Source organism: Macrobrachium nipponense, chromosome 1, assembly GCF_015104395.2.
Source record: "Macrobrachium nipponense isolate FS-2020 chromosome 1, ASM1510439v2, whole genome shotgun sequence".
In the NCBI taxonomy this organism is placed as follows: Eukaryota; Metazoa; Arthropoda; class Malacostraca; order Decapoda; family Palaemonidae; genus Macrobrachium; species Macrobrachium nipponense.
Window position 1 is genome coordinate 215238069 of NC_087200.1, and position 12500 is coordinate 215250568.

General features: G+C 36.7%; 1 non-coding gene across 1 annotated transcript; it reads right to left on the reverse strand.

The window, feature by feature from the left end:
• Positions 1–11567: 11567 nt before the first annotated feature.
• Trnas-gcu (transfer RNA serine (anticodon GCU)) lies at positions 11568–11649 on the reverse strand. The gene has a single exon. It is a non-coding gene; the product is annotated as a tRNA-Ser (tRNA).
• Positions 11650–12500: the final 851 nt, after the last annotated feature.

Consider the following 12500-nt stretch of genomic DNA (forward strand, 5'->3'; position numbering starts at 1 on the left):
GACTGGGATGGGAGTTTAGACTTAATATTATTTGTAATTAGAGAAGTCCCTAATGATTCCTTAGGTATGTCACCGTTTGTGATGTTATTTGGACATAAAGTTAGGGGGCCACTACAAGTACTTAAAGATAAAATGTTGAACAATGATACTTAAGATAACGTAACTGTAGGGCAGTATGTCGATAAATTGAAATGTAATTTTGAAAGTCCATAATTTTGCATTTAATAACTTAACAAGTAGTAAAGATGCGATGAAGGAATATTTTGAACTAAAAACTAAAGTTCGTAAGTTTAAAGAAGGGTATTTTGTACTTGTATATTTCCATCACTCCTAGTTCTCCTCTCCAACATAAATTTTCTGGTCCTTATATAATTCAGAAATGTGTCAATAATAACAATTATATAATTGGTACTCCAGACGAAGATAAGTAAACCCAATTAGTTCATGTAAATCTCATCAAGAAATATCATGGTAATCCTCCAGTTTGCTTTGCATTGTCTATCACTCTAATGTATTAGATTCTAAGAAATAATAATGCATCAGCACACCAAAGTAAAACCCCATTGCCACATGATGCAGATTTATATCACTCTAATGATTTTGTTTCTTGGACAGACTCTACTAACCAGGAAATATTGCAGAATATTCTAGTATATTTACAGCATCTACCCCGAAAGCAGAGGAGGCCAGCTAGCAGAATTATTCCACAAATAAAAGAGTATATGTGGGGATGTGCCTCAACGTTGCAGCGATGCTGAACACGACATTGAATTAACAGCGGTACACTACCAATTCGTCAACACTATTACAGGACCAGCCTGGAAAAGCAGCAACGGATGAAGGAGGAAGTATCATATTTACTGAAGAATGGACTGGCAACTAGAAGCACATCAGCTTGGTTGGCGTCTCAATGTCTTTTAGTTCCAAAACCTAACGGTAAAGTAAGGTTATGCACTGACTTTCGCCAAATAAACAATGTTACTATCAAAGATAGCTATCCATTACCAAGGTATTGATGACATTTTAGATGCCATTGGTAATGCCAATATTTATCTCAAATCGATCTATTGCGTGGATATAATCAATTCCACTTACAGATAGAGCAAAGCAAATATCTGCCTTCATAACCCACTTTGGATTATTCCAATATGAGAGGCTTCCATTTGGCTTAACCAATGCCCCCGCCACCTTCCAGCGCTTGGTGAATAGTGTAATTCAGGATCTTGATGGTACATATGTGTACTCGACGATATTGTTGTGACATTCTGACACCTTGGATGAGACAAATCCATCGACTAAAAGCATCCATTGTTTGGTCGTCTTCAGGAGTTTGGACTTACTATTCACCTAGGAAAATCTTCATTTGGTAAAGGGAAGGTTAGGTATTTAGGTCACATCATAGGTAGTGAGGAGAAATTGTTCCAAAAGATGAAAATATCACTGCTATTGTAGAGTTTCCCTGTCCCACGAAAATAGGTAAAGTCTTTTAAGATTTCTAGGCATGACTTCCTATTGCAGGAAAATTCTGTAAAAATTATAGTAAAGTAGCCACTCCCTGATTGACCTAACCAGCCCCAAAAATAAATTTGTATAGTCTTCTAATTGTCAACAAGCTTTTGATCAACTAAAGAATATACTTTGCTCTAATCCTGTCCTTGTTGCTCCTGATCTTGCTCAACCTTTTATCATACAGATTGACGCCTTTGATACTGGCATTGGTGCTGTCTTGATGCAGAAGAACAGTGACACACAGATGCTGCATCCTGTTAGCTACTATTCCTGCAAACTCAAAACACCAACTTTCCTATGCGACCGTAGAAAAGTAGAGCTGCTGGCAATCATCCTAACCTTGCAGAAATATGAAATATATTTGTCATCCAACATCCGATCACCATCTTTACGGACCATAACCCACTAACCTTTCTCGGACGAGCGAGGTTAACAAATAACGTATTTTCAGATGGTCTTTGTTTCTGCAAAACTTTGACCTAACCATCCACTACATCAAAGGAACTAATAACTGCATTGCGGATGCCCTGTCTCGGACCCACATGGACTCCTGATAGTCTTCTGGAATACACTTCATGAACTTATAATGTCCTGATAGGCCATTTTTCTTCAACGGGGAGGAGTGTGATATTATGTATACAATCTGTCAGTTTCTCTGTAATTAGTGTCTTGTACATATTTATTCTTGTAGTGGTACTCCTTCTTACCACTAGGTTTGTAACACTTGTTTTCCTGTTTTGACCTTTTGTATCCTTGCCTATCTTTTCGTTACTGTTCGTCCTTTAGTATCCTTGTCGTTCATTTAGTTTACTTTGGCTTGTAATATTTTGAGGGGCAGAGTCGCTCTCAGGCTACCTTAACGACAACATATATGTATACACGGTGTAGGATAATCATCTTCCTATTGTTAAAGTAAGTCAGTGTGTTTTCTTTTATTTTGTTTCGTTGGTATATTTGTTCAGGTGTTGTTCAATTGTTTGTCTGTCCGTTCATTGTTCATATAATTGTATTGGTTTAACTTTCATTGTTTTCTACTAAAGTAAATGTCAATGCAATTGCTTGTTATTTTCTATTATTAAATTGTTATATTTTGTGATCTGAGTTTTACACGATCCTTCATTGATTGATATTTCTTAAATGTTTCTTATTATAAGCTGTAACAGGCTAGGCTAAGGTTTAGTTTATAATAATAGTCATAACTATGACAACCTATAAAAGTTCAATTGGCCCGCCTATAAAAGAAGTAAATACGTAAAATTAAATAGATATGCATTAAATGGGCAATGTAATAAAATATAGGTCAAACTGATGACTACAAATCTTTCTTAGAATGTGTACAGAGGAAGTCCCACACTCATTCAGAGAGAGAGAGATGATAAGCTCCAGCAAAATCAAGTATATTATACGATATTTATTTTACGAATGATATGGAACCGATTAATGCGAGGGGTCGATGAAATATAAGAGAAATTCGAATGACCTGATTGGGCATTGGGCAAGAGGAGATTGGTCCAGTCTGTTTGATGTCAGGTTTCCCATAATTAATAGATATTTGCTTTCGCAGGTTACCAAATCTTAAATTCGAAGGCTTTGAAACTGAAAGATATTAGATACAGCAAACCGGTTATATGATCATTATTGATCTTATTTCTTGGCAAAAATAATTAAACCGATATTTAGTCCAGTGTAAAAAGGTCACATCAGAACGTAGAACGTTAATTTGGAAACAGAAACAATAAGCTTAATCAATATACCTACTCTCTCTCTCTCTCTCTCTCTCTCTCTCTCTCTCTCTCTCTCTCTCTCTCTCTCGTCAGCATTCAAGAAACAAATATGGAGGACACTCTGCTTAACTTATTATTTTGCAACATAATTTCAGAAGTAATTATACTTTTATTTCATTTCTAATTTGTCGTCCTACTTCCCAGGTTGTTTAAAATTCTTCGAGAGAGAGAGAGAGAGAGAACTAGTTTTCTTGAAGCGAAAATCAGCTAATAAAATAATATTGCACTTCTACAAACTCTCAATTAAGATTATGAGACTAACGCAAGTGATTAGTACAATATGGACAAAGGTCGAACGACCCCTCAGGAAAATCACTACCTGATTTTCCTTAACTGATTCATAGTCCTCTTTGTTAGGCATCAAAGACCAATGAAAATCAAAGGTAATGCAAATGATGATTTAGTAAGCAGAATCCCTATCTCAGGTACCCATTAATTATGATGTTATTCCTACTTCTCAGTCATTCACGAATCATTTCTAATCTTCTCTTCTGTCGCTACTTTTAGATCTGCTTTAAATAGATGTTTCATTGATCTTTGAAATAACACGTTTTCTTGTAGCAAGAAATTGTACGATTTTATCACCTACTTAAAGATATTTCTAGACCTCAGCCAATAAAGATCTCAAAAGCTTTTGCATTTCTTAGCATCCTGCTCTCTTCTGTGGTGACGTATTTATACTGTGATCTTGAAGTGAAAATGCCTTACATACTCTCTTGTTCTACAGTAGTCCTTCTCTCCCTCATTCATGACTCTTTCACTCCTTAGCTCTTTCACCTTAAAAGTTCGTTTCTTTAGGTTATTCGGTTTTCATATATTACAAAAATGGAATAAATCACTGATAGATCCTATTTGCCAAAATACTCATCCGGAAGGTCATAAGCAAATTGGCTTTTGAACTTGACCCATTATTTAACTACTCGTGCAATCTTCTTCTGAAAACATAAACACACACACTACACTCACCCACCTACCCTCCCCCCCAACACACAAGCAACATACACGCACACAAGGGGAAACTTCTATCGTTTTACCTAATATCTGTATAAAGAGAGAGAGAGAGAGAGAGAGGTCATATTTTCTGTTCTTCCGTCGGGTCCTCATTATACTACAAGTCTTCTACTTCAGTTTTATCTTTTATGCTAATATGTCCAAAACATTATTTAGCTGCTGACATTGCTGAATAATTTTTGTAAACTGGTTTAGCTCTCTTTATATTAGCTTAAAAACAACGACGTTAGAATACAGAGAAATATTTAATTATCCTTCATTTAGTGTCGTACCTTAAATAACCAAGACAGATTTGAATTAGGAAAATCGCGGCTGAAATGTTCTTAAGTTTGCGACCCATTTCCAACGTAAAGAACTGGAGAGGACTTCGTATCAGTTCCCCCTTTGTTCTATTAAGGATCTTTCCAGAAACAAAGGAGGTCGATTTATCTCTCTTGGTTTCTTCGAGGTTTGATAATTAGCCGCAGCCAGGTTCCTGGGGAATTAACCGGGATTCATTTGCAGGTTCATTTTCCAGCTCAGTGAAGGCATTTCATTGCCCATCTTCGCTTTAAACTGACCAAATATTTCTGAGGCGTTGAATTCTCACGTTTCTCTGGTGAATGTGAAATCTTTATATTCCTTCATTATCTCCTGATCCGTTCTAGTTTGTCTCTGCTAATATTATACAAATAGATGTATAACTGACTAAAAATTAACGACTTAAAATATAACAAAATATACAATGGAATGTTATCCTCATATAGAATTAACCAAGACAATAAAAATTATAACGATTATATTCAGAAAAAAAAAGTTAATGAGCTAAACTGCTTGTTCCAATTGTTACAATTGTTACGGAATTCGCTTTCTTAGTTGCGATGGATTTCATAACTTTCTCTCTCTCTCTCTCTCTCTCTTTTAATATTGTCAGCAGTACTCTGAGTGGGGAAGATTTTTCATCAATAGGGGTTGACTATTATTATTATTATTTTTTTTATTTATTTATTTATTTATTTATTTTTTTTTTTTTTTTTTTTTTTTTGCTCTATCACAGTCCTCCAATTCGACTGGGTGGTATTTATAGTGTAGGGTACCGGGTTGCATCCTGCTCCTTAGGGAGTCCATTCACTTTTCTTACTATGTGCGCCGTTTCTAGGATCACACTCAACTGAATTAGTCCTGGAGCGACTTCAGCATCTAGTTTTTTTCTAGATTCCTTTCAGGGATCTTGGGATCGTGCTAGTGCTCCTATGATTATGGGTACGGTTTCCACTGGCATATCCCATATCCTTCCTATTTCTATTTTCAGATCTTGATACTTATCCATTTTTTCCCTCTCTTTCTTTTCAACTCTGGTGTCCAAAGGTATTGCGACATCAATGAGTGATACTTTCTTCATTGACTTTGTCAAGCAGCATCACGTCTGGTCTATTGCACGTATCACCCTATCCGTTCTGATACCATAGTCCCAGAGGATCTTTGCCTGATCGTTTTCTATCACTCCCTCAGGTTGGTGCTCATACCACTTATTACTGCAAGGTAGGCTAATGTTTCTTGCAACAGGCTCCAGTGGAGGGCTTTTGCCACTGAATCATGCCTCTTTTTGTACTGGTACTGTGCAAGTGCCGGGCATTCGCTTGCTATGTGGTTTATGGTTACATTTTTCGTATTGTTCTTCGAACATATCTGGTTCTTAGGGCCTGATCTTGTGCCGCTGTTATCATTCCTTCAGTTTCCTTCTTTAGCTCTCCCCTCTGTAGCCATTGCCATGTGTCATCGCTGGCTAGTTCTTTAGTCTGTCTCATGTATTGTTCGTGCATTTTTTTTGTTGTTGTTCCCGCCCAGTCCTCTGTTCTGTCTGTCATTTTAGTAGTCCTCTCCCTCCTTCCTTTCGTTTATGTATAGTCTGTCCGTATTTGCTCTTGGGTGTAGTGCTTTGTGTATTGTCATATGTTTCCTGGTTTTCTGATCTATGCTGCAGAGTTCTGCCTTCGTCCATTCCACTATTCCTGCACTGTATCTAATTACTGGCACTGCCCATGTGTTTATTGGCTTTTATCATATTTCCGGCGTAGAGTTTTGACTTGAGTATCGCCTTGAGTCTCTGCATATATTCTTTCCTGAACGTGTCCTTCATCTCTTGGTGTTTTATCCTCCTTCCATTATTCCCAGGTATTTGTATCCTGTCTCATTTATGTGTTTGATGTTGCTCCCAATCTGGTAGGCTTTATTCCTTCAGTTTCTCGTTACTTTGCCTTTTTGTATGTTGACTAAGGCGCATTTTTCTATTCCAACTCCATCCTGAGTGTCCCCCCAGATACAATCCTTACAGTCTGGATTAAGGTATCTATTTCCATGATGCTCTTACCATACAGCTTGATGTCGTCCATGAACATAAGTGGTTGATTCTGTTGCCTCTTTTCTTGAGTTGGTACCCGGCATCCATCTTCTGTAGTACTTTTGTCATGGGAATCATGGCTACTACGAAGAGTAGTGGGGACAGTGAGTCGCCCTGGAAGATCCCTCTCCTGATATTAACCTCTGCTAGTCTTATTCCAGAGCTTGTAAGTATTGTATTCCAGTTGCGCATTGTATTTTTGTGTTTGATGTTGCTCCATCTGGTAGCTTTATTCCTTCAGTTCTCGTTACTTTGCCTTTTTGTATGTTGACTAAGGCGCATTTTTCTATTCCAAACTCCATCCTGATGTCCCCAGATACAATCCTTACAGTCTGGATTAAGGTATCTATTTCCATGATGCTCTTACCATACAGCTTGATGTCGTCCATGAACATCAGATGGTTGATTCTGTTTGCCTCTTTTCTTGAGTTGGTACCCGGCATCCATCTTCTGTAGTACTTTTGTCATGGGAATCATGGCTACTACGAAGAGTAGTGGGACAGTGAGTCGCCCTGGAAGATCCCTCTCCTGATATTAACCTCTGCTAGTCTTATTCCAGAGCTTGTAAGTATTGTATTGCCAGTTGCGCATTGTATTTTTGAGGAAGCTGATGGTGTTTTCCTCTGCCCCATATATTTTCAGGCATTCTATTACCATTTTGTCTATCAAGAGCTGGTCTTTTGTGCCCCTACACTTCCTTCTGCAGCCTTTCTGTTGGTGGGGGATGGTGTTTGTCTCCTGTAGGTAATTGTATAGCCTTTCACTGATGATACTTGTTAGTAACTTCCACATTATTGGTAGGCAGGTGATAGGCCTGTAGTTACTGGTTATATTTCCCGTTACTCTTTGTCGTTTTTGTACTAAGGATGTTCTTCCTGTGGTCATCCATTTGGGTGCATGGTGATTTGAGATACAATGCTGGAGTTGTTTTGCTATTCGTGGGTGTAGGGCCTTGAAGTTTTTGAGCCAGTATCCATGGACTTCATCGGGACCTGGGGCTTTCCAGTTTGGCATTTTTCTTTAGTTTGGTGTCGACTGTGTCTTTCGTGATATCTGTGAATCTTTGTTTTATTCTCCCTGTTTCTTCTTCCTTGACTTCCTGGAGCCATGTTGCTTGTTTGTTGTGTGATACCGGATTGCTCCATATGTTTTCCCAGAGTCTCTTACTTGGTTCGGCTTCAGGAATATCTTGGTGGTTGTCTTCCCCTCTTAGTTGGCTGTATAGTCTTTTCTGGTTGGTTCCGAATAGTTTGTTCTGTTGGTATCCTTTATTCCTTCCTGTTCATGTACCGTTGGATCTTATGTGCTTTGGCCTTCACCTCTGTTTTACATCTTCTATTGTGTTTGTTTAGTCCCCTCTCTTGTACTTTGTATTTCTCGTTGAGTTCCTCCTTGTTTTCTTGCTTCTTGGCCTTTTTTCTGCCATCTCTTTCAGTTTACTCAAGTCGATCTCATCACCATGATTTGCTTTTCCAGGCGCCTTCTCCAATGACTAAGCGAGTACGATTCAACTTTATATCTTAATTTGTAAATTTTTTATAATTTTTTATATCTTTGCGAAACAATCAATGTAGCTTTTTTAATCTGTCAAAGAGACTCAATTTCACTGATTGCTACTCATCAACAAAAACTCTGTCAGACAGGAAAAAGAGGATTTCCATTTCAACAAGATTGAAAATAAAGTCTGTTGGAAATCATTCTTAAATAAATATCAATAAAGCTAAAATCTGGAATAGAATTTATTTGGTCGTTTGATTTGATCCTTAGTCATCTTACTGTTATCAATATATGTTATGCAAAAAAATATTTTTAAATATATTTATTGAAGAATATAAAAAAAAAGTTATATAAAGTCACGTTTGAGGGCTCATTATCGCTATTTAACAAGGTTAGTTAGAACAATCTAATTTTGAAGGCTCTAACAAATGGAAAAATATATTGCTTCTATTTTCATTAAAGCATAAACCCCAAGTTACTTTAGTATTTAAGTGATAACACTTAATAGTTTCGAAATCATTTTATGTTAATAAATAATCAATGCGTGAACCATCTTATTTTGAGAGAGAGAGAGAGAGAGAGAGAGAGAGAGAGAGAGAGAGAGAGAGAGATAAAACTTCAAATTTTCATACTTCAACATAAAATGATGTTTCCATATTATCTCGACGTTACTATCATACTCATCTTCGTTAGCCTATTTATTTATTTTTTTACCTTTTCATACATCTCTCTCTCTCTCTCTCTCCCTCACTTCTTATCTACCTCCATTATCCATGACTCATGAATAGGGTCGTCTCAATGCAGGGAAAAAATCTTTAAGGTCTTTTGTAGTAAAAGCCATTTTGCCTTATACTGTGACACCTGAGCAAAAGAAATTGTTTCTTAACCTAAGCTTTAGGGACTCAGGAATAACGCTGCTTCAGGTGCAATCAGTAATATTTTAAGTATTAAATTTACATCCACTTTTTATAAGAAGGATTGTCTACTTTAATGATATCCTTGTTATTCCGAACCTTCCAGTGGAAAGAATATCTATTTTGTTTTTATTTAATGGGGACACTGTGAAGATTACAATTCGTGTAGTAGGCGTATGTGACCTGGACAATGATAGAGAGAGAGAGAGAGAGAGAGAGAGAGAGAGAGAGAGAGAGAGAGAGAGAGAGAGAGTTTTAATTATTTCAAGCAATTAATGGGATGTGTTATATGTAAGTGTAAGCGAGTATATATATAAATATGTTTTTGAATTTATCTGAGTCTATTATTCTCTTTACATATAGATTTAAATAATATTCTTCAATCTAAATTCATTACAATTTTTTTATATTTCTCTCAAGATTACCAGTAAAGGAAAATAAAACAATTTTCATACCTAAGATTTCCAGTTCACTTATGGCACCATCCTATGGAATTCATTCTCAGGACACAGATGTCCCTTCTTCACCTCTGTCATATGAAGGGGAATCCCCGACTTCGACCTGGAAGCCTTTGAAGTGAGGCCGACCCTTGACTATCAAAGAGTCCGGTATAATAGGAAGAGCGTCCTCTCTCTCTGTCTCTCTCTCTCTCCTCTCTCTCCTCTCTCTCTCTCTCTCTTCCTTCCAAGTTGTGTCCCATAACATTCGACTAACAACTAGTTGCATATTTCAGCTGTAGTTCCTCAGTTAGATTGCTAAGATTAAGCTACGAGACCCAGCCGAGAGAGAGAGAGAGACGACAGAGAGAGAGAGAGAGAGAGAACTCGTATTTCCACTCCTTTTGTTCTCGGTTCTTCATGTGGTTAGAAAAATAAAATTCGAAATGTATCTTTGAAGGTCGTAAGAGCTGGTGGGGACATCCTTTGTGGCTCAAAGGATATGCAAATAAAAAGGATATATAAATGTCTAATGGGCGGTGCAGTCCTGCTCGCTCCTAAAGAATCCTGTGCGTGCTTGTTTTTGCTTGCTCCCAAAGCATCGTCTGCATTTGTACATCTTAATCAAAGGGTTGGACCGTTTGAAGTCACTTTGTTGATTAGGAGAAAAACCTTTTTCTGCTTATAGACTGTTTAGTTGGTTATTTGTTTCTCTCAGAGGGAGGATATGAAAGAGGAGACTATAGATAACAGAGCTTTGTATGATGACAAAATCATAAGAATTTGTTTGAGGTTTTAAAACAGAAAAATGCATGTATTGTACTGTCTTTGTTGCTATTTTCCATTTCAGTTTTCTCTATATTCTTTTAATATACATCTCCATGATATGTTTACATCAACTGGTATTCTAATTAAATTCATATATTACGTTGACCATAAGGTCTGATCTGTTTAAAACACATAAATCAGCATGATAATTTTTTAATAACAAATTTGAAGGGCTAAGCATGTATGGGGTCCTGCCTCTCATTTCTGTTATTTTGTGGTCTGTTTTGTCAGTGATTTGGATTTAAATGGGAGATATTTTCGGTCTATGATTGCCCTTTATAGTTTCATATAAATGAGTTGGTATTTTACTGAACCGCAGGTTGTGCAAAAATTTCACGTCCCGTTCATTGTTGTAGATGTAAAGCTACCTAGCATGGCAAGAAATTCTCTCTCTCTCTCTCTCTCTCTCTCTCTCTCTCTCTCTCTCTCTCTCTCTCTCTCTCTCTCTCTCTCTCTCTCTCTCTCTCTCTCTCTCAATTCAGTTAACACAGCTTCAGTACATGTAAATTTTTATCAACAAGATTTGAATTAACTTTATAGATACACAATCTTGTTGGAATTTAATTATCCCTTTAAGATCCTCAGCCCTGAGCATTTGATTAAATATTATATATTCAACTTATGATATAGATTTTACTTCTCATAACTGAAACTTCCCCTATGGAAGGTGTACGAAATATAATTTACAAAATATTTCCTAATTCAATCCAGTAATACCCTTACTATAAATTGTCATCTTCTTGAATATGTTGTTCCGGGTCGGGAAGGGAAGGGGAGTTCCTTCCAGCATTCTTTTAGTTCTTGCAAACTGGATTCTTCCTCGAGGCTGGAAAATTTCAGTTGATTTCATATTTATAGTCTTTTCCACTCCATCCTGGAAACTTCGTAATATTACTGTCAGATATTTTCTTTGTTCGTGGTTGAGTAAGGTAGTTTTGAAGTTATTTTGGGGAGAGAGAGAGTGAGAGATAGAGAGGATGTTTTATGAATAGATTCCATTTAACCGCAGTCTTTGGAAGAGAGAGAGAGAGAGAGAGAGAGAGAGAGATGTACTCTACAACAACCTGCATCAGTCGACTAACAAACAGGTACTTAATTCCCTTATAATTTCACTTCTCTAAGTAGTCAACAGAAACATGCAATCACATCTCCTCACTCACGCATTGATTTGGGGATCGAACGATATTCATTCAGAAAATATACCTTCCGACGAGGATGGGATTCGAACCCACGCAGGGAGACCCTATTGGATTAGCAGTCCAACGCCTTAACCACTCGGCCACCTCGTCGTGAAGAGACACTAAGAGATATCAAGAGATATAAGGAAACAGTGACATGTTTAAGGACCATTTAGACGTCCTCTGTGGGTGATCACTACATTAATCTGTAAACTATACAATTTTCATAAATCGTTCATAAATTTCTTTATGCAAAACAATATAAAAAAAATATTAGCACAAATTAGCAGCCTTTTGATATTCACAAATGTAGGAAATACCTAAGAATGAAAATTATAAATTGGGGATTTTCCTGTCTTATATTTTATAGCCTCAGAAGTTCAAGCGAAGATGCAGTGCATTACTACCCTAATACAATTCTTGTATGTAAATTCATTTACTTATATTGCTTTTTATTTATTCATTAACTTGTTAAATTATTTCTTTTAATAAGTGAGCTCTTCTTTGTGTATTTCCCATGACCTTCCGTTACTTCTTTCTCATGACCCTGTATTCCTTTGCTCCCTTTACGGATGTCTGCTTGCTTGTTTGTTTGCTTGTGTACCAGAGCGTTTACTCATAGGAATAGCCAGTGGATCTTATTGCTATATTTGTGTTCCTTGAGTCCTTACACGTGTTACAAATATTCCAAGGATGATTCATAATAAAAATTTATTAATATTTTCGACACATAGGGAAAAGAAATAGACAACAGAAATACAAAATGGTAAGAAGTTGATTATTATACAACATACAACGATTAGTTACCTATTTTGTAACGTTAAATTTAAATGATAAATTAAAAAGTGTTCATACTTTCTTATTCAACATATTCAGATGAAGACTTATTCCTAACGATACTTTAATTTCAGATCCACTCTTATTCAAACCCTGAGATCATGCATTGTAATTATTACTATTAT